Genomic DNA, 19,184 nt, shown 5'->3' with positions numbered 1-19,184 from the left:
ATGATTATATTAGAGTATTATCTGGCATACGGTAAACATTTGATAAAAGTTTTTGTTTATGGATTTTTTATTTTAATAAGTGTCTCATAGTATGTACAAAATGCTCATAAATTAGACACGGATCTTTTCCTTAAGAAGCTCAAATTATAGCAGAGGAATAAGATCTGCCCAGAAATAAATATGCCTCGAAAGAGAAGAGGAAAAGTTTCTTAAGAAACAGATAAAGTACTAAGGAAATTCAGAGGAGGGAGAAACTCCTTCCAGACAAGGGGTGAGGGGGTGAGAATTAGGGGCAGCTCTGTGGTGAAGGGGCTGAGCCCTTCGGGCCAGCTCTGTGCTATGGAGCAGCCAAAGTTTCCTTTGTCCTCCAATGGAGCCGATAGAGCTGGCTGTGAGTCAGGGACTTAAAAATACAGCATGGGCTCTGTCACTTACCCAGTGAACCTTTGTAGGCTGGTCAGTCTCTGCACACGTCAGTTTCCACATTTGTAAGATGAGAATATTAATAATACCTCCTGCACCTGGTTGTGGGGAGGGTGACATAAAGTGGTATTTATAGAGAGCTCAGCACCAGGCATGGCCCCAAAGTACATCTGCCGTTGTCAGAGACAAAATGAGTGTGCTGCTGGTGTCACGGTCCTCTGCATGGGTTCTGTCACAGGTGTACAGCGCCTCTGTAAGGAGAGTGTTACCAAATACATGTTACAGAAAGAAACTGTATCTTTGTTTTTATGAATGGGCTCCTTACTATTATATTCAAATAACAAAACCTGCTTCAAAGCACTGAGGGTGATGTCAGTAAACTGACCTGCCAAGAGCCCATCCTCATTTCCTGACACCACTCGGGCTTCTGGACTAACGGCACAGCCAAACACTGGCCCGGCCTCCAGGCCCTCCCGGCTGAGTGCTGCTGCTGAGAGCATTCCAGCTGCTCTCGGCAGGCTTTTCGTTCCGTGCTCATCCCGATGTTCTAAGAAACACTGGGGCCTTTTTCTGGCTTCCCAGCATTCTTGACCTGATTCATTTATTGTCACATCATCCTCAGGGCAGAGGATGGTGAAACTGAGTCAGAATTAGAAAATAATGTCTTTACAATTTAAGATGCTACAGCTTCTTTTTGCAAGTATTTTTTAACTTGTAGTATGTGTCAGGCACTTATCCACTTAAGAATTTTGCAGGGTAAGTATCATTTTAATTCTTGTTTTACAGTGGGAAACCAAGGCACATACACAGCTAGGTCAAGGCCTTACACAGCGAGGAACAGGAAGCCCAGGTCTCTGAGCCATTACCTGCTGCTTCCCTGGGGACCAGGCTGGTCCTCTTTTTATTCCACTGCAGTCTCATACCAGCTGTGGGAAAGCCTTCAGGTTGGCAAACTCCAAGGTGGGGCAAAGTAGGTTTACAGTTGTGAATACATGAAATAGTTTACTCCTGTATTATTTATTAATTACTGTATTATTTTCCATTCAAAGGACTGTAAACTTACTTTTGCCCCACCCTATATGTAGCCTGCTGGCCTGGCCTTTTTTTGATGCGCATCAAAATTTTCTGAGAACTAATTAAAATTCTGGTTAAGTTACAAACGACCACAGCCTTACCCACACCTATAAACAGCTTCTTCTTTACCAATAGAGCTCCAATCCCAACTTCCCATCCAAGTAGCTTTAAGACAAATCAGATCTGCCTCTTTGGGGGAGAGGCGATTGAAGCCCAGTCTTGCTTCCAGGCCACACAGTATTTGGTAGTAAAACAAGTAAGCACCACCTCTTACTTAGTGACCCCAAATGTTTTCATTAAGCAAAAGATTGCCCAGCTCTCCCATCCCTGGCCTGGCTGACCCCAGGAAAATTCTCCCTCCCAACCTTGCTCATTTGTTTTAATAAGCCTCACTCATTTTTCTAAGAAGAGATGATCCCAGTTAGAAATAAGGGCCAGACTTGGTGAAATAACCATTCTGAGAAGTAGCATTGGCATGTGTGCTGGCCTCATGAAGACTTATTTTCCAAGTCTGGCCCTTTCATCTTGAGCTGTGTGACGTCAGGCATGTCACTTCTCTGTGTTTCATTTTCCTGTTCAGGAAAAGGGGATGAATAGTGTAGCCGCTGGGTACCTCATTCTCATCAAATGAGAATCAAATGAGGTTATGTGCTACAGCAATGAGCGCTACCATCTGTCAACACTTAGTATGTGTCAAAAACTTACAGTTCCATTACATGTTATTTAATTCTCACAGTCCTAAAATGGAGGCCCTAGCATTCCATTTTACAGTAAAAACAAAAAACAAAAAACAAAAACCACCCTGAAGTAGTCGCACAGGACTCAGATCCATGTCTCCGGCTCCTAAATCGATGCTGGTAATCACTATACATGTCATTGCTTCCCACTGCACACTAAAGCAGAGAGGCTTGTATGTCTTCCCACCAAGCACTCTACAAATGCAAGCAATTATTATCTCTTGTAGCCACTACTGTTCCATGTCAGTCCCTAAGGATAGTTAAATTCTCTTGCTTCTTTATCTTATCTTCCAGTTTATGCTGCCTCTTTCAGTGTCCCCCGGGATTTGTTTAGTGAATTCTTTCGGGTTTTCTCCCAGAGAAACAGTTCTGCTAAATAAAGGGGGTTTAGGAGCCAGGCTGAGCCTGACCTCTTGAGCAGTGTCCTGTGACTATCCTGGGTTCTTCCCTCCCTCAAGCGTGTAGTCAGGCAGCTTGTGGTAAAATTCCTTTGCACTTGTTAAGCTCCTCAGTCACTGAATTGCAGAAGGGGAAGACATCAAAGCCGTTTTATTGATGGGGAAACTGAGTTCCAGAGAGAGGGGTGACTGACTTACGGCTGTTCATTCAGTTGGGTGGGTGACTAAGATCAGAGTCCAGTTCCTCAAGTTAAGACCAGCGCTCTCAAGCCTTGGATGTGGGCACGTGTCATTCCCCGAAGTGAAGGAGAAGCGCACGCACGCATGCACTGTGCCCAGCATGCACCTAGAAAACTTTGGGGAAATTAAGCAACTTGAAAAATTGAGCAGGAAAAAAGAGATGGGGTGGGCTGAGAAGCAGCTCTCCACCCTAACCTGGTGTATTATAACCAAAGACATCAGTTAAAATACTGCAGAGCAAACTAGGTGGCCCACAGTGACAGAGGCAAAGGGATTTGCCGGGAGCCCTGCAGTGAGTGGATAGGAAGCCTTTTGTCAGTACGGCTACAGTGTTGAAAATTGAAGGAAGGATGTTAGGCAAATGTGACGAAGGCTCGGGATGTAGTTACAGCCCCCTGGCTCATTGTCCAAAGGAAATGGATCTCTCTTGTGGACGGAGAGGTGGAAACTGAGCTGGGGAGCTGAGCGGTTGACATCATCAGGCTGAGCATTGAATTACAACAAATGGGGACTGACTTGGCCGGAGACGTGGGAAACACCCACTAAAACCTCGAAGTGCCTTTTCTTTAGCAGACACAGGGAAGAGTGAAAGGGTAAGAGAGAATCCTGCCTGGTCTGCTCACAAGGGAGGTTTATCCTCAAAAGGGAGGCGTTTTGAATCCTGGTTTCTTAAATTATACCTGCACCTCTGACTGAGGACCCCCGGACTTTGAAGAAACTCTTTGCTCTCGTGAGTAGAACTTTGTTCTCCACCCCCGGGAGAAGCAGAGCTTGCAGGCAGAGCTCTCTGGAGAGCTTGCTTTCGTTGGTCACAAAGTGTCTATTTTTATATTATGATATATTATTGCTCTGAAAATTATAGCTTTGTCTGAAACTGCTTAGGACTAGACTCAACCTAGTGGTTCTCAACCTTCTGGCCCTTTAAATACAGTTCCTCATGTTGTGACCCAACCATAAAATTATTTTCGTTGCTACTTCATAACTGTAATGTTGCTACTGTTATGAATCGTAATGTAAATATCTGATATGCAGGATGGTCTTGGGGGACCCCTGTGAAAGGGTCGTTCAACTGCCAAAGTGGTCGTGACCCACAGGTTGAGAACCTCTGGCTCGAGTCTGAGCCTCAGGTCTCACAGATGGGCTCCATTCAAATGCTGTGTTACTTTTTACACAAGAACATTGGCAGAGTATCTAGAGCTTTAAGAGCAGCTCCTTGCATCAAATTATGGGTGAAGAAATCCTCCCTTAGAAATTGGGGTTTGTAAAACTTTTATATTTTCTTTCTGATTACAAAGATGGTACAAAACTTTTTAAACAGTCCAGAGAGAAATGTCTCTCAAAGTGAAAATTTCCTACAATGTTTTCCTCATATAGTGGAGACTTACCCTTAGACGTAAGATGGATATTTTAAATTTAAGATACAGGTCTGATTAGATTTTGTGAAGTTATCTCATCACATATACCCCAGTGCTGCCTTGGCTGCGTGGGCAATGCCAAGATGGGAATAAGCTTTGGAAATCTTTAACTTTGGCTTTGTGATCTCTCTATTGCTTCCTTTTAGAAATTTGCTCCTTATGCCTAGAAAAGAAACAGAACTTGTAAGCCCAGGGGCATTTTATTTGTCCAGTGTGTTTTCAGGATTTTAATGAACCCGGAGGGTGCCTGAGTGGAGGGTTCTCGCATGGCTTGTAGCTACTGTGTGTCACCACCTCCCCTGCTTGCAAGTAAAAGTAGTTGAAGAATCGCAGTTAAGGAGAAAACAAAGAGCCACCCTCTATTAGAAGGGCCACTGAGGGAACTGTGTGACCCTGGGCAAGTGTGTCCCGGGCTTCAGTTTCCTCGTTTGTATGTAAATGAGGGGGCCAATCTAGATGATCGCTGTAGTCCCAAATTCAGCTTGAAATGAGCCATCAATGTTCCTTTCCCCTTTGAGGAGAGCCCTTAGGGCTTGAGAAGCAAAGTGCCCTTGGTTGTCCGGGTCCCAGAGTGCCCACACACTGGTGCCTCCGGGAGAGTTAAAAAGAGGACACAAAACAGGCAACATTAAGTTATTTCCGAGTTTTTATGGTTTTGTCAGGTTTGTTGTTCCTAAAGAAAGAGAAAGTTTCAGTGCGTGGATGCATGTGCATGCTCACACACAGGGGGGAGGAGAGGGACTTAACATGACAGAGCAACCCTTAAGTGCCACGCTCCATGTTATGGTCATCCCTCCATCACGTAGGTGGTCAGATCATTCCCTGACTCTACTGACTGCAGTGTCTCCACTGTATGTTCCCATATTATCCTGAACTCTTTCCAAGTGTTGACCTGCACGGTGCTTACAGAATCACTGGCATGACTTCAGGTCACTGTATTTCTGCTAGTCCAGGGGTGGGCAAACTTTTTGACTCGAGGGCCACAATGGGTTCTTAAACTGGACCGGAGGGCCGGAACAAAAGCATGGATGGAGTGTTTGTGTGAACTAATATAAATTCAAAGTAAACATCATTACATAAAAGGGTACGGTCTTTTTTTTTTTTTTAGTTTTATTCATTTCAAGCGGGCCGTAGTTTGCCCACGGCTGCGCTAGACCGTATGCACCCTCCCTCTAGGTTACAGAAGAGACTATGTCTCTGCACCCCACTGCCTGGTGGAGAGTCTGGCACATAGGTACAGAGGAGACAGCGACCGAATTTTAACTAAAAGCCCGCACTCTAAGTCCTAGCTTGGCAAGAGAGAAGGAGGGAAAGGGGGGGAAGGGGGAGGATCCTTTACTTGCTCCTTTCCCTTCATTTCACCTTGGCACAGCCTCTACCGCTGCCAGGACAGGACAGTGGGAGCAAAGCACAAAGACAAGCAAAGGCAGATGTCACAAAGAAAGACAAGCAAAAGCAGATTGTTACAACTGCTGTGTGCCCAACAGAAAGGTTCCAGGTCTTGGTGATTCAGGGATTTTTATGTTTAAGGCCATCATAGACCCTAACCCTCAGGAAGGCGTGGCATTTAAAAACTGTTTGCATTAGTTAAGATCTGGGTTTCCAGTAGGATTCTCAAAGCCCCTCAGCCCTTGGAAGTGGACTGTTGCTGCCATGGAACTCCCCAGGGGCATGGGCAGTGGGAAGGCCAGGACCTCCTTCCACCTCCCTCCAGCCCCCCAGGATCTCAAGCCTTTGGATAATTTATAAAGTAACCTCTCCTCCTAAGGAGGTGATGAGGAGATAGTTCTCTGGAAGTAAGTGCCCACGTGGTCCTTGTGGTTCCTGCCTGGGGTGGGGGAGTGGAAGTGTGGTGGGATGCCTCACACCCCGCACTCCAGGCCTTCCGGATGAGGTGGCTTTAGTTTCTTGTTCTGTGCTGTCAGCACTGTCTTCAGTGTGCTCATCCTCAGAGAGTCCACCTGCCCCACAGAACGTTTAGGGCATCTCAGGAGAGGAGATACGTTGTGGAAGAGACTGTTATGTCCCAAGTTCTTGCTTGGCTTTCATATCTCCCTGAAATACGTGTCACACACAGGGCTGGGCATCTTGCAAACAGGGTGGGGCAAAAGGAGATTTACAGTTGTTCATGTGGAAAATAATACAGTCTTTTTTATTAGAAAGAGAAAGGGGGGAGAGAGGGAAAGAAACATCTATTTGTTGGTCCACATATTCACACGCATTCAGTGGTTGATTATTGTATGTGCCCTGATCTAGGATTGAACCTGAAACCTTGGGGTATCGGGAGGATGCTCTCACCAACTGAGCTGCCTGGCCAGGGCTACAATAATTCATAAATAATAACACAAGAATAAGCTCTGTGTTTCACATATTAACAACTGTAAATCTACTTTGCCCCACCCTGTGTTTTGATTCCTTTCAGTCTTCACAGCAATGATGTGAAGCAGAGATTATTTTCATTTTACACATAGAAGAGTCACAGAGGTGAAGTCACTTGCCCTGGGTCTCTCAGCTAATAGCGAACAGGTAATAAATAGCTGCATTTCCCAGGAGAGCTGACCCTCCCTGAGGCCTGGATTCCCACTGCACTGCGCTGGCTTTCCTATATCACCTTCTGAATCTCAGCTTCTCCATCGTGAAATGAAGCGTGAAGCAGAGTCAGAAGTCAGAGTGGTTTGGGTTTTTATTTTTATCTGAATTTGAATGTCTTTAAGTGGGTGTGTTCTCTCATTTATTACCATCTGTGCCATTCCCTTGCCCAATCTATTGCACTCTCTGGTCTCCAGCCTGTCCCTTGGCCCCCATGGGCATTCGCCTTTTCCACCCCTGGACTGGTTGGTGTCCACAGTTCCTGTCACTTTAGACAACTTATGGTTCAAGGAGAAACTGGCGAGGGTAGCAGTAAGAGCTCTACCCTCACCCACTCCTCACTGAGACCTCTTAAACAGATTACCTCCCCTCACAGAGCCTGCTTCTCTTCTGTGAAGTGGGGGTCATCATATACCTGTCTCAAAGGGTACCCTGAGGATGAACTAGGATAGAGCTAGTATGAACTTAATTGGTACACAGATACATGCTCGGGATTAGCTGCTCTATGGTTTCCAGAGAGAGTGTTAGCCAGTGTATACAGGCACCTGTCCCCTCTGTCATAGGATGGCATTTGTCTGAGGAATTTGAAGTCATCTTCGACCTCAGCGTTGCTGAAACCCCCTGTGATGAGCCCTGGAGCTGCCACTTTGGCCTTTCAAACCTAGCTTCAGCACTACTTCCTGTCACCCAGTCAGGTGCTGAGCCAAGCGCAGAAGTGGGTGCTGTCCTAGGACCAGGCGACCTGGCCCAGCCTCTTAAGGAAGAAGCTGGTGGCAGGTGTTAACTTTCGGAGTGTGACAGAAGCCAAGCCGCTCAATTAATTCTGCTGTTTTGACGAGGGGCCAGAGGTGATTCCTAAGTGGAGACAGACATGGAAAATCCAAAGTTCTTGGAAACAAGTCACCAATCATGACTCAAAGCTGAGCTCACTGCCTCCTGGAAGTCACACACGCCTTAGGAAGACCTGAGTGTCTGCTCCTTTGGGGAGAGCTTCTTTGGAAGCTGCAGTCAGCTGGGATGCGGAATGATTCCCAGTTGCATACTTAAGTGCATCCGCTCTTACTGGAGGAAGCCAGCATTCCTAACTTTATTTGAAAGGCGTCCGTCCCTTTAATCTTCCAAGATCGGAAGTAACAAAGCTCTCAGAGAGGGGGCCCAAGAAGAGTGGCCGCAGAAGCTCACTCGTCTAGGGATTTAAATTTCCTGCCCTTGCCTTCTGTTGGCTCTTTCAAAAAACACACCAGCCAATCTCCTTTTGCCCTTCTCTCTCGCTTTTAGTTACCACCCTTGGGTTCAGGGGGAAGGACAGCTCTACAGGTTGACTGGTACATTCCGCCTGTGTCGCTCACATCCTGACCATCTGGTTTATTTCCTCCTCATCCACCATCTTCCTTCCCCGCCAGGGCCATTACCCTAAACTGCCTGATCCCATCTAACACCTCACCATTGTGTTTAGAACTTCATAGATGTGGTCTCTGACATTCAATAAACTGTACTGAGGGGCAGCCAGTACTAAGCACGAGGCCAGAGCAACAAGCTGACTAGGAGACAGCCTCTGTTCTCATGGAGCTCTTAGTGCATCAGAGAATACGGGCAGGTGAATGAATCATTGCAGGATGGAGGTCCTGGCCTCGAGCTGGGTTGATTACTCCCAAGCTTTCCCTCCATTTCCTGACTCTCGGAGCTTTGCCAGCATTGCATTAGGGAGAAATGAGAGCTGCCCCTGCTGCAGCTTTTACTCCAGGCACCTTCCTGTCCCACAAGGCTTCAGACAGAGAAAGGCAGTATTCACAAAATGCTGTCTCCCCCCACCCCCACCCCCGCCCCACACACACTGAGAACCCTAAATCTGCAGTCCCAAGTTTAGCGAGGAAACAGGGGTGGTGATTTTGTAGTCTAAAACCACCACTGGATTTTCTGTTGGTTCCTTTTTATAGCATTTATTGTGTGGGTTTGCTTTTTCAGATTACAAAATTAGAACATGTTCATGGAAGGAAAGCTAGACAGTTCAGAAAAACACCTAAATCATCACCCACTGATTTCACCTTTCTGATTTTTTGTTTTTTTTGTTTTGTTAATCCTCACCTGAGGATATTTCTTCCATTGCTTTTCAGAGAATGTGGAAGGGAGTGGGGGGCGGGGGGAGGAGAGTGAGAGGAGAGAGAAAGAGACATTGATGTGAGAGAGAGACATTGACTGGTTGCCTCCCAGCAAACTCCGCAAGTTATGTCGTGCCCTTGACTGGGAACTGAACCCTTCGGGGCGTGGGCTGATGCTGTCACCACTTGGCGCACCGGCCAGGGCTCTCTTCCCTGGTTTTAATGAGGTGTGGCGAGGTCAGAGGACATGGACTTCTTTAGATCTGATACCAATTTCCAGTTGGCACCAGAAAGCTTCCCCTCCCCTCCTCTCACCCACACACTACCACTGTTTATCAGGTTTAGTTCTGATTTTAATTTCTTCCTGGGCAGAGTCTGTTTGCCTGTCTCTAAGGTGCTCACGTTTTTAGGTGCTCAGACCCTTGGGTAGGAGGAACCAGTGTCTATGGTTAGTTAGAGGCTGCAGCCTTCGTGTGTACTTTCCTGTATATGCATGAACTCATTCACCTTTGTGTTAGGCATTATGCAAGGTGCTCTGGGGAATACCTATGTAAGTAAGACTTATAAGTAGCTCAGAGGCCAATAGGTAAAGAAGTCTTGGATAACTCTAACACATGTGATTACTAGAGGCCTGCAGGATTGAGCTGAAACTGGCCTTCCGACATCCCCCAAGGGGTCCTGGATTGTGAGAGGGTGCAGGCCAGGCCGAGGGACCCCACCAGTGCACGATCAGGGGCTGGGGAGGGCTGTGGGAGGTTGACCAGCTGGGGAGGGACCACGGGAGGGCCCCAGGGCATGTCTGGCCCATCTCGCTCAGTCCCCATCAGCTGGACCCCAGCAGCAAGCTAACCTACTGGTCAAAGCATCTGCCCCCTGGTGGTCAGTGCACATCAAAGCAAGCGGTTGAGCAGACTTAGCATATTACGCTTTGATTGGTTGGATGGAGACTTAGCATATTAGGCTTTTATTATATAGGATGTCCCTCCCCCAACAGAGGGACAGTGCTGTGCCTGAGAAGGTAGAGGGACGATAGCATTTGAGATGAACCTTCAACTCTCTTCAATAAATTTTCATATATTTATCCAGTATCTGTTGAGCATCTAATATCTGCCAGGCACTGGGCAAGTTGATAGGTGGACAGTGTTACATAAAACAGGCCTGGTCCTTCCTCACATGAAGCTCACAAGGACGGGCAGCGGTGTTATGAAATGAACGGTGTGAGTGATGGATGAGGAGGAGAGTATAGTCAGGGCAGGCTGGCTTGAAGAGGTGGTGTTTAAACCAAGACGAGGAGTCAGTTATGCCAAGAGCTAAGGCGGGCAGTGGGGGGAAGAGGGGAGCTATAGAGTGGGAAAGAATAATCCAGGCAGAGAGGCCCACATGCGAAAGGGTCCAAGGCAGGAAAGCATGTGGGATGTTGGGGAAACTGAAAGGAGGCTAACGCATCGAGGGAAAGAGAAGGTAGCAGTGGGTGAAGGGGAAGGTTAGGAGAAGGTTAAGAGGTTTGGGAAGGGGGCCTTGTGATGCCGGGGCTTTCCCTTCCCTTATCCAGCAGCTGTATTCCAGTGTATAAGCAAGGGTTCCCTCTAACATGGCATGGAGTATTCCTCCTAGTGTGGAATTTTTTCATAAGGGGCAGGAAGAATCTGTCCCTCCCAAGATCCTGTTTTTATTCATTGGCTTGCCTGAGGTTCCTCCTTCTGTCTGTCACGTCAAACTTGAGCTTCCTGCTGACTTGGGGTTTGGAGACCTGAATTTGTATTGCAGCTTTGTTACAACTGCTGTGTGCCCAAAAGATCCATAACTTGTCTGGGCCTCATTTTCACCTGTATATGGGAATGAAACTGATCTGATCCCAGGGTCGTTGTAAAGATCAAGTAGGATATCTTAAAGTGCTTTGTAAGTCATGAAGTGCTTTAGAAATGTGAGGTATCTTTATTTGTTCAAGGAAATATTTATTACCATTGACATCAAATAACAAGTTAAAAGCAGAGCATTCTACCAGGGAAGGCAGAGTGTACCTTCCAGATAACTGAACGGCAGACTCAGCATAGGTAGCTAGCTCTCCTTCAAGAGCTTGTTATAAATGCTATTCTTCTTTTTTCTTGCATTTCATCTACTGGGCTAAACCATTTCCTCTCCTTCCTCCTTCCATCAAAAATGGTTTGCAAAACAGTCCATTTCACTTCTCTAAATTCCAGGACCCATCTGATATGGAGCCTTGTGAGCAGAGTTGCTGCAGTTTTCAGGGCTTTGGTTCCCAGCAGACTGGACACTCCCAGGAGTGTATTTAATTGGGTTTGGGGGAGGTAGGCAATCAAGGACACTGAGCCACTGAAAACAATCACCAGCACAGAACCAGCCCACACACTGCCTACACAGGGCAGTTTCAAGGCCAAAGTTTTAGGCTTTCTTTTGGATTAAAAAAAGTGGGTTTTATACAAGCACGGATTTTTTTAATGCGTTTATTGATTTTAGAGAGAGAGAGAGAGAGAGAAAAGTCAGGTTTTTTTTGTTCCACTTATTTATGCATTCAGTGGTTGATTCTTGTATGTGCCCTGACTGGGGATAGAACCTGCAATCTTGGAGTAGTGGGATGACACGCTAACCAACTGAGCTACTGGCCAGGGCTTGCTTTTGGATGTTAAAGGGAGAAATTCTTTTTCTTTAAATATTTTCCTTTTAAAATAAGAGGCATAAATGCTTAGGAAATAAAGTACACACCTCCCCTCCCCCCATAGAGTTTTTTTTTAATTGTTCTATTTTGACCAAAAAAAAAAAGTGATAATAAGTACAGTTAACTATTCCATGTAAAGATAAATGGGGAGAGGATTAAAAATGGCGGCAGAGTAAGTGGATGCTGCATGGACATGCTCCTAGGAACGAACTGGTATTACAACTACTAGTAAAATACAGAAAAACTTCCTGAATAATCAACGGGAAACTTGCAGGAGAGAACCCTGACAGCTGAGGACCGAAAGTAGAGACCACATAGAGACTGGTTTATTGCATGTAACATTATATTTAAAATTGTTTTTCTTGAAAATAAAAAAAAATCAGAAGAAAAAAAAGATAAATGGATAGTGTATAACATAGTTTACCAGTGTTCTTTCTCTGCTCTCGTATGTTTCTTTTTTATTATTTTTATTTTCTCCGTTATTTTCCCCTAAAGTTATGAATGTGCTCATTGAAACTAATCAAGCAACTGGAAGATGTGTAAAGAAAGAGTTATTCTCTCTCCTCCCTCTAGTCCCCATTTCCATCGTTTGAAATAACCAGTGTCATCAATCTGGTATTTATCAGTCCATACCTTCTTCAAGCTCCTATATAAGTGGATATAGGGTGTGTCTGTGTGTATTTGTCAGAATGGGATCATACTTTTATTATTTTGCAATTTATTTGTCCCAGTAACTAAGACATTACAGGTAGGTATAACTCCAACTCACTCTTGTAATTATTCAGGGCTATAGATCTAGAGGTATTACAATATATTCAGCCATTCATCTTTGACAGATATTCAAGTTGTTGCCCATTATTTTTTTTCCTACTAGAATATTGTTTTATTAAATGTCTTCGCATACAAATCCTCTACTGGTGCTTTTATTTTTACAGGTTACATTTTCAAAAATAATATTTCTGGATCAAAGGGTATATGTTTTAATTTTTTTAAAAATATATTTTATTGACTTTTCACAGAGAGGAAGGGAAAGAAAGGGATAGAGAGTTAGAAACATCGATGAGAGAGAACATCGATCAGCTGCCTCCTGCACACCCCCAACTGGGGATGTGACCACAACCAAGGTACATGCCCTTGACCAGAATCGAACCTGGGACCTTTCAGTCCGCAGGCTGACGCTCTATCCACTGAGCCAAACCGGTTAGGGCAGTGTTTTAATATTTTAATAGATAATACTATCCTCCTTTACAGAGAGGTCTTAATTTACATTCTCCCCAGAAATATATGAGTAGTACTTTCATTTCCCTAAATCTGCATGTATAATGATCATGAAAGTTGTGCATGCCTCTTTTAAAGTTTTCAGTCAAAACAGAAATAGTTAATGTAAAAAGTGAAAGTCTTTCATTCTTTCCCCCCAGTTTCTGAGTCTCAGAGAGAACTATCGTTTATAGTTTGCTCTTTGCTTTTTTCTATGTAGATACAAAAAAAAGTGTATGTACACAAATGCTGTACTTTTTTAAAGCACAGTCATGTTCATACTTTTATTAAAGAGCAATAATATATACCATCTTATACTACTTTTTAACAAGACAGCATGTACTTCTTTCCGTGTCAGTACAACAAAATCTCCCTCACTCTTTGGAATGGCTTTATAGTTTCTCATTGTATGGATATGCCATTATTTAACTCTTTTCTTATTAACATTTACGTTGTTTCCTCTTTTTTTGATTTTCCATATTAGGTTTTACTGCACGTATTTTCATTCATGTGACCCTCTCTATAGTATAAATTCCCAGGTGTTTGACTGACCCAAAGGGTGTGCACATTTAACATGTTGTTAGATATTGTTCGCTTGTCTTCCCAAAAGATTCTTTCCGTTTACAACCCTGGAGTATGACGGGCTCTAATTATTTTTTTTCTTCTGGTTCCTTAGAATTTCCACACTGATTTGTCAACATTGGAAAATCTGAAGAGATGCAAGCAGGAAGAAGAAACTAAACCAGGTGGGTAGTCACATTGTTCACACCACTCTACTGTGGCACCACGAGTGTTTGCCTAAAAACCTTTATTTCTGTTTGAAGAAAGAGAAGATGGAAGCTCCAAATGAAATTAGACAGGAATTTTGGCCCCATGAAGAAAAGGCAGGATGGTCCTTTTCAAAAGTTATATGACATCACACTGCAATTTCACAGTGATGATTCCATTTACCGACAGTTTCTGTATAGCATCAGGAAGAGCAATTGCCTCTGATGGCTTAAAAGAAAATGGTTTCTTTAGCCATCTGCTTAAGCAGATGGAATCATACACAGGAGTTTTTACCAATATGGGTATGATGTCAACTTTCCTGTCTACCAGTTGTTTGCTGTGAAGCTATTTTCACAAAGACAAGGGCACACTATGGTGATTTTAATGCTGTGATAGAGGAGCAAAAGCAAGCAAAACCCAGCCCAAAGAAACGAGCACTGCCCGCTGGACTGTTGAAGAGAGATGGCTCAGGTGCCCTCCAGTTGGAAGCAAAATGCAATTCATAGAACAGAGTGGCCTGAAGTATGGCCACCTCGGGTCAGTGTTTATATTTGTATGGCATCTAAACATTTCTGGCGTAGGTTAATAGTTTTTTACCAGCTTATGACCCATGCTTCATCCACCTCCCCTACACCCCTACCTGCCCACCCCCTTTCAGCGCCATCTCCTTGCAGTTAGGGGAGAATCTCCAGCCTTTGTTTCTCTGTTCAAGTCCTAGTAGTCCCGGGAGTTTGGGGGATTTCCAGCTCCTTTGAATTCCCCTCATGGCCTAGCCATCCTCCCTCACCTCTCCCAAGAGTCCCCTTCTCCGGCTGGCAGCTGCCCTGGAGCTGGAACTCCCCAGCTACTTATCAGCAAGGCTTCTGGGCCTGGCCGTACAGTAGCTTCCCAAACCACCAGGCTTGCGTCCTGTTCTGACTCAGTGCCCCTGGGAATCCCCTGGATGCAGATGTTTGTGGTAATTAGGAAGTGGCAGTCTGCCCAGGACTGTTTATCTGGCCAGGGCCGGTTTAGGAGGGCAAGCCTGCAAAGGGCCTGCTCTTTCAGCTGCTGTGGGAACGTCGGAGGCTAGAGCCACCTAACCTTGAGAGTGCTTGGGTTGTATGAAGTCTAGAGCTGGGCTTTTTAACCAGGGCTTTATGGTTGGCTTCTGGGATTTTGGAGCCTGTTGTGACCGTGGGTACAACTTTGTATGTACCCATGCGTGCACACGTGCACACACACACACACACACACACACCCTTTTCTGAGCAGGATGTCCATTGCTTTCCTCAGATTCTCAGGTGTGTCTGTGACCTCTGAATTGTAAGGACCATTGGTCTAGAGAGAGCATAAAGTGTTGTGGGCACCAGCCTGTCAGATATCAGGGTCACGTGAGACCTAACCAGGCCTTTAGGCTTTTCTCTTTAGGGTGAACTAGTATTACTAAAACTCAGAGCCACCCCATGGATGTTCCAAAGTCCAGTCATGAAATTGTACCCCCAGCCCCTGTTTTATTTCACCGAACACACTGAGTATACTGAACATACTGTGTGGATTTTCCGGCTTAGGGTCCATAGCTCACAAGGCACCTAACTGTCAACATCAAGAAAAGTATTAGTAGCTAAAATTCAATCTGGGTTACCATTTCCAAAGACAGAATTAAATGCTTTATGCACATCATCTTATGTAATCCTCACAGCCCTCCATTGAGATTGGTTCTGTTATTTTACATATGGAGAAACTGAGGCATAGAGAGATCTAGTAATTTTGCAGAGATCACACAGCCAATAAGTGACACACTGACTTCAGTAAGTGATACATGACCAGAGCACATGAATTTAACCACCAAGCTTAAGCTAAAATTAAAAGGCCTTGTTAGAAGGAAATAAATAAGCAGACAAAACATGGGGCTGTTTAGTGTAGGACAAACAGCCCTGTATGTTATAATACTGAAAGCATTGCTGTGTTATACCAGATTTTAAAAACTATGCTCTCAGCAGTGATCTTAAATCATTAAGAAAAGGTTAGGGGGAGGTAGAAGAGGGCCAAAGGGAGGATAAATGGTGATAGAAGGAGACTTGACATTGGGTGGTGAACGCATGATGCAATATACAGATGATGTATTATATAGCTGTACACTTGAAACCTGTATAATTTCATTAACCAATGTCACCCCAATTAATACAATAGAAAAAAGAAAATGTTAGCAAGTAGTACCTTAATGCATTAGTGCAATACATGAGAAGAATTTCTATCCATTATAATTCAAATGAGTTTTTATAGCTTTATTATGATATAATTCACATACCATACAATTCATCCATTTAAAGTGTACAATTCAGTGGCCTTCAGTATATTCACAGAATTCTGCATCCATTACTGTAATCAATGTAAGAACACTTTCATTACCCCAAAGAGAAACCCCACACCCTTTACTCATCACCCTCCCAGCCCCCCAATTCTTCCCAGTCCTACTCAACCACTAATCTACTTTTCTCCATATAACATTTGATTCTTAAAAGAGTAACAGTGTGGGAATCTTGGTGATCTGGAGTGAGTCATTCCCTAAAGATTAATTACACAAATGAAATTTGACTCAATGTCTTATAAATGGTTTTATTAGCTAAGAAGCTACAAGCTCAAATTTGGGGTTGATGTAGGCAAGAGACAAGTTTTTTTTCTGAGTAATTCCACTTACCAGCCTCACCTGTCAAATAGGCTTTTCTCAGTGCCTGTCTGTAAAAGGGTGATGGCTTTGTGGGCACACATTTCTCCATTGGCCTCTGAACCAGTGGTGGTTCAGCACAGGATCTTTTTTGTTATCTGAATCGCAGGCTTGGTTTCTCTCTGCCTTGCTATAGTTGTTGATGAGAAGGGCACTCATATAGAAGCATGTCACTCTGAAATTCAGGAGGCAGCACACACACAATCCTGTCAGCACACTGTCTTGAGCTGTTTCATGGTGGCAGATTCTGTGTATATCTCTCTTGACTCATTTATTCGTTCATTCTTTTGAGAAGTATTTATTAGGTCTGTACAGCAAGCACTGTGGTAGGTGCTGAGTAAATCACTCTGAAAGTCCACCTTCCCCATTATTATAGTACTAGAGGCCTGGTGCACAAAATTCGTGCACAGGTGTGGTCCCTAGGCCTGGCCGGCGATAGAAGCGCGAGCATCTAACGTGGAAAGGCAGGTCCTCGCTAACCCCTAGGCCCTTGGCAACACCTGGGGCCGTGAGCCCCCACATGCCCCCCTCCACCTGAGTCATGGCACCCAAGTCATGGCAGAGATGCGGTGAGTGCAGCTGGACACTGCGGGCCGGGGTGCAGCGTTGGCCTCTGGGCCGCCCAGCGGCGTAGCAAGGAAGCTGGGTGGGCAGCAGGCTCTCTCCCGGCCGGCTTTGCAGACCAGCTCCTGCACAAACCCACAGGGAGCCCGACTGGCCCCTGCAGTCCCATTGGCTACAGCCCAGCTCACCTGGAAGACACCGTGACGGTGTGGGTGGGCTCCTTGCAGGCATCCGGCACCTGAGTGCGGGGGGGCTTCCCTGGCACTCAAGCCCTGGCATCCCGGGGGAGGGTAGCAGGGGGAGTGAGAGTGAGCTCGGGCAGACACCCAGCATTCTCACTGCACCTCCATCCCCATCCCCCCCGTCCCCAGGTAGCCAGCAAGAGGTTGCAGCATGTCACCAACGCCTGCCATGTTCCGCGCCACACCCTGGTGGTCAGCGCACGTCATAGCAAGCGGTCGAACTCCCGGTCAAATGACTGCCCAATGGGGCAATTTGCATATTAGGCTTTTATTATATAGGATGTGACCTTCTTTGACCCAGGTGGGGATTGCCATTTGAGATGAGAAAAGCCAGAGGCAGGGAGTTTGATAACAGAACAGTTCTCTGATGGGGACGAGACAGCTTCTGTATCATCCACATCAGGGCAGAGCCATCACCGGAATGTGCCATCCTAAAGAATGTGCACTGAATCAGGAAGGAGGAGATGCAGATTCAAGCCCTGATTCAGTCACTAGGAGAACCGTGGGTGACTCATGCCACTTCTCTGAGCCATGGACTCTCTGTTGGGAGGGTTCAGTAATGCAGTGCCTCTAAAAACACCGTCAGTGTCATTGCTGGGAAGAGTCGTACTTGTAAGGACTGAATGAACGACTGAAGTAATGAAGGAACATGCTGTAAGTCTCAGTGCTAGAGTAAATGCTAGCAGCTCAGATGACTAGTAGGAGACAGATGTAAATGAGAACAAAGGAGAAACCTCCCTGCTTCTCCCAGTCATTCCCCTCCTGCCACTTTAGCCCCTTTAAGCTCACCTTTTTCTAGGGGTCCCACACCTCTGCTTCCCTGAGCCAAAGAGAGGTGCCACCTTTGAGGCCTTGAACCTAGGAGCCAGCCAGTCTTGGGTGTGAATCCAGGGTCCAGTATGTCCTAGTTACGTGTAAAGGGATTTAATGACGCTGGGCTACTTGAAGCATAACTAAGACGATATATGGAAAACACTTGTTACCATGTCTGATGCACAGTCTGTACAACCCCTAAATGGCAGCCGTTTTTATTTTGTTAATTATCATTGTTATTTTTTTTGTCAGGAGCGAGGACTCAGATAGTTATTTTAACCACTGGCTTTAGAGGGTGAATGTTCTTAGGTTCTTATTTTGTCTGTTTATTTGTTCATTAATTCGTTCATATGAATTTATTTATTCTGCATCTTCTGTGTCAGGAACTGTGCTGGGGATACAGGGACAAATAAGGAGAAACAGGGTACCTGCTCTTCTTGGAACCAGCCGGGCCCGGCCGATGTGAACAAATGCCTCAGTCCCTGGGTCATGCCTGGCTCATGGGGCACTTCAGTATGCATTTGCTGACTATTGAGTGAGTTACAAGTGCAGTGAGGATTAGGAAGGAGAAGTCAGAGTGCTGCAAATGGCAGAACAAGGAGGTCTTATCTCTTCTGGGTCAGAGAAGAAGGGGTTCAGGCTGAGGGCTCTCTGCCCTGGGCCATAGGAGTTACACAGGATACTTGGGCTGGAGGCTGGCAGCCCCATGAGGACTCAGTGCCTGGAGGTGATGGATGGAGGACTGGAATACCGAACCCAGGGGCTGGGAATCTTGTATACAGTGTGTTAATGTGGGCTCCCTAACTACACCAGGAACTTCCCCTCAAGGGCACATTGGTGCTTTGCCATTTTCATATCCATGGCATCTAGTCCCAAGCCCAGTACACACTGAGTGATCAGTGAAATTTTGTTGCCTGAATGAATGGAGGAATTCATTAGCCCTATGGAGATATAAGATCTTTCATCCTCCACAGTAGGTGTGGGGCATGCTTTCTATGGCGCTCTGGAGAAACGAGAGGCCACGCAGCCCTGGACGTACCATTAGAGATCACTCTGTTCTCCATTCCCACGGAGCACGTCACTTTCCGTGCCTAGTGGTCTAAAACAACAGCAGTCATTTATCATCTCTCATGGTTTCTGTGGGCAGGAATTTGGCAACAGCTTGGCTGGACAATCCTTGC

General features: G+C 45.5%; 1 protein-coding gene across 3 annotated transcripts in view; it reads left to right on the top strand.

The window, feature by feature from the left end:
* PKIG (cAMP-dependent protein kinase inhibitor gamma) overlaps positions 1 to 19,184 on the top strand; it is a 63,759-nt gene that overhangs the window by 33,498 nt on the left and 11,077 nt on the right. The window contains exons 1-2 of one of the 3 annotated variants that reach the window (XM_070420880.1): positions 3,426 to 3,602; positions 13,586 to 13,655. The gene's annotated coding sequence lies outside the window, so the exon portion shown is untranslated. Of the gene's footprint in view, positions 1 to 3,425; positions 3,603 to 13,585; positions 13,656 to 19,184 lie in introns of those variants that run through there. The other 2 variants (XM_070420882.1, XM_070420881.1) reach the window with 2 other exon arrangements.

This window comes from Myotis yumanensis, unplaced genomic scaffold, assembly GCF_028538775.1.
Source record: "Myotis yumanensis isolate MYYU_CA2020_CCGP unplaced genomic scaffold, mMyoYum1.0.hap1 SCAF_7, whole genome shotgun sequence".
NCBI classification, from domain to species: Eukaryota; Metazoa; Chordata; class Mammalia; order Chiroptera; family Vespertilionidae; genus Myotis; species Myotis yumanensis.
The sequence above is the reverse complement of the archived record's forward strand: the minus strand, read 5'-3'. Positions and strand labels throughout refer to the sequence as shown.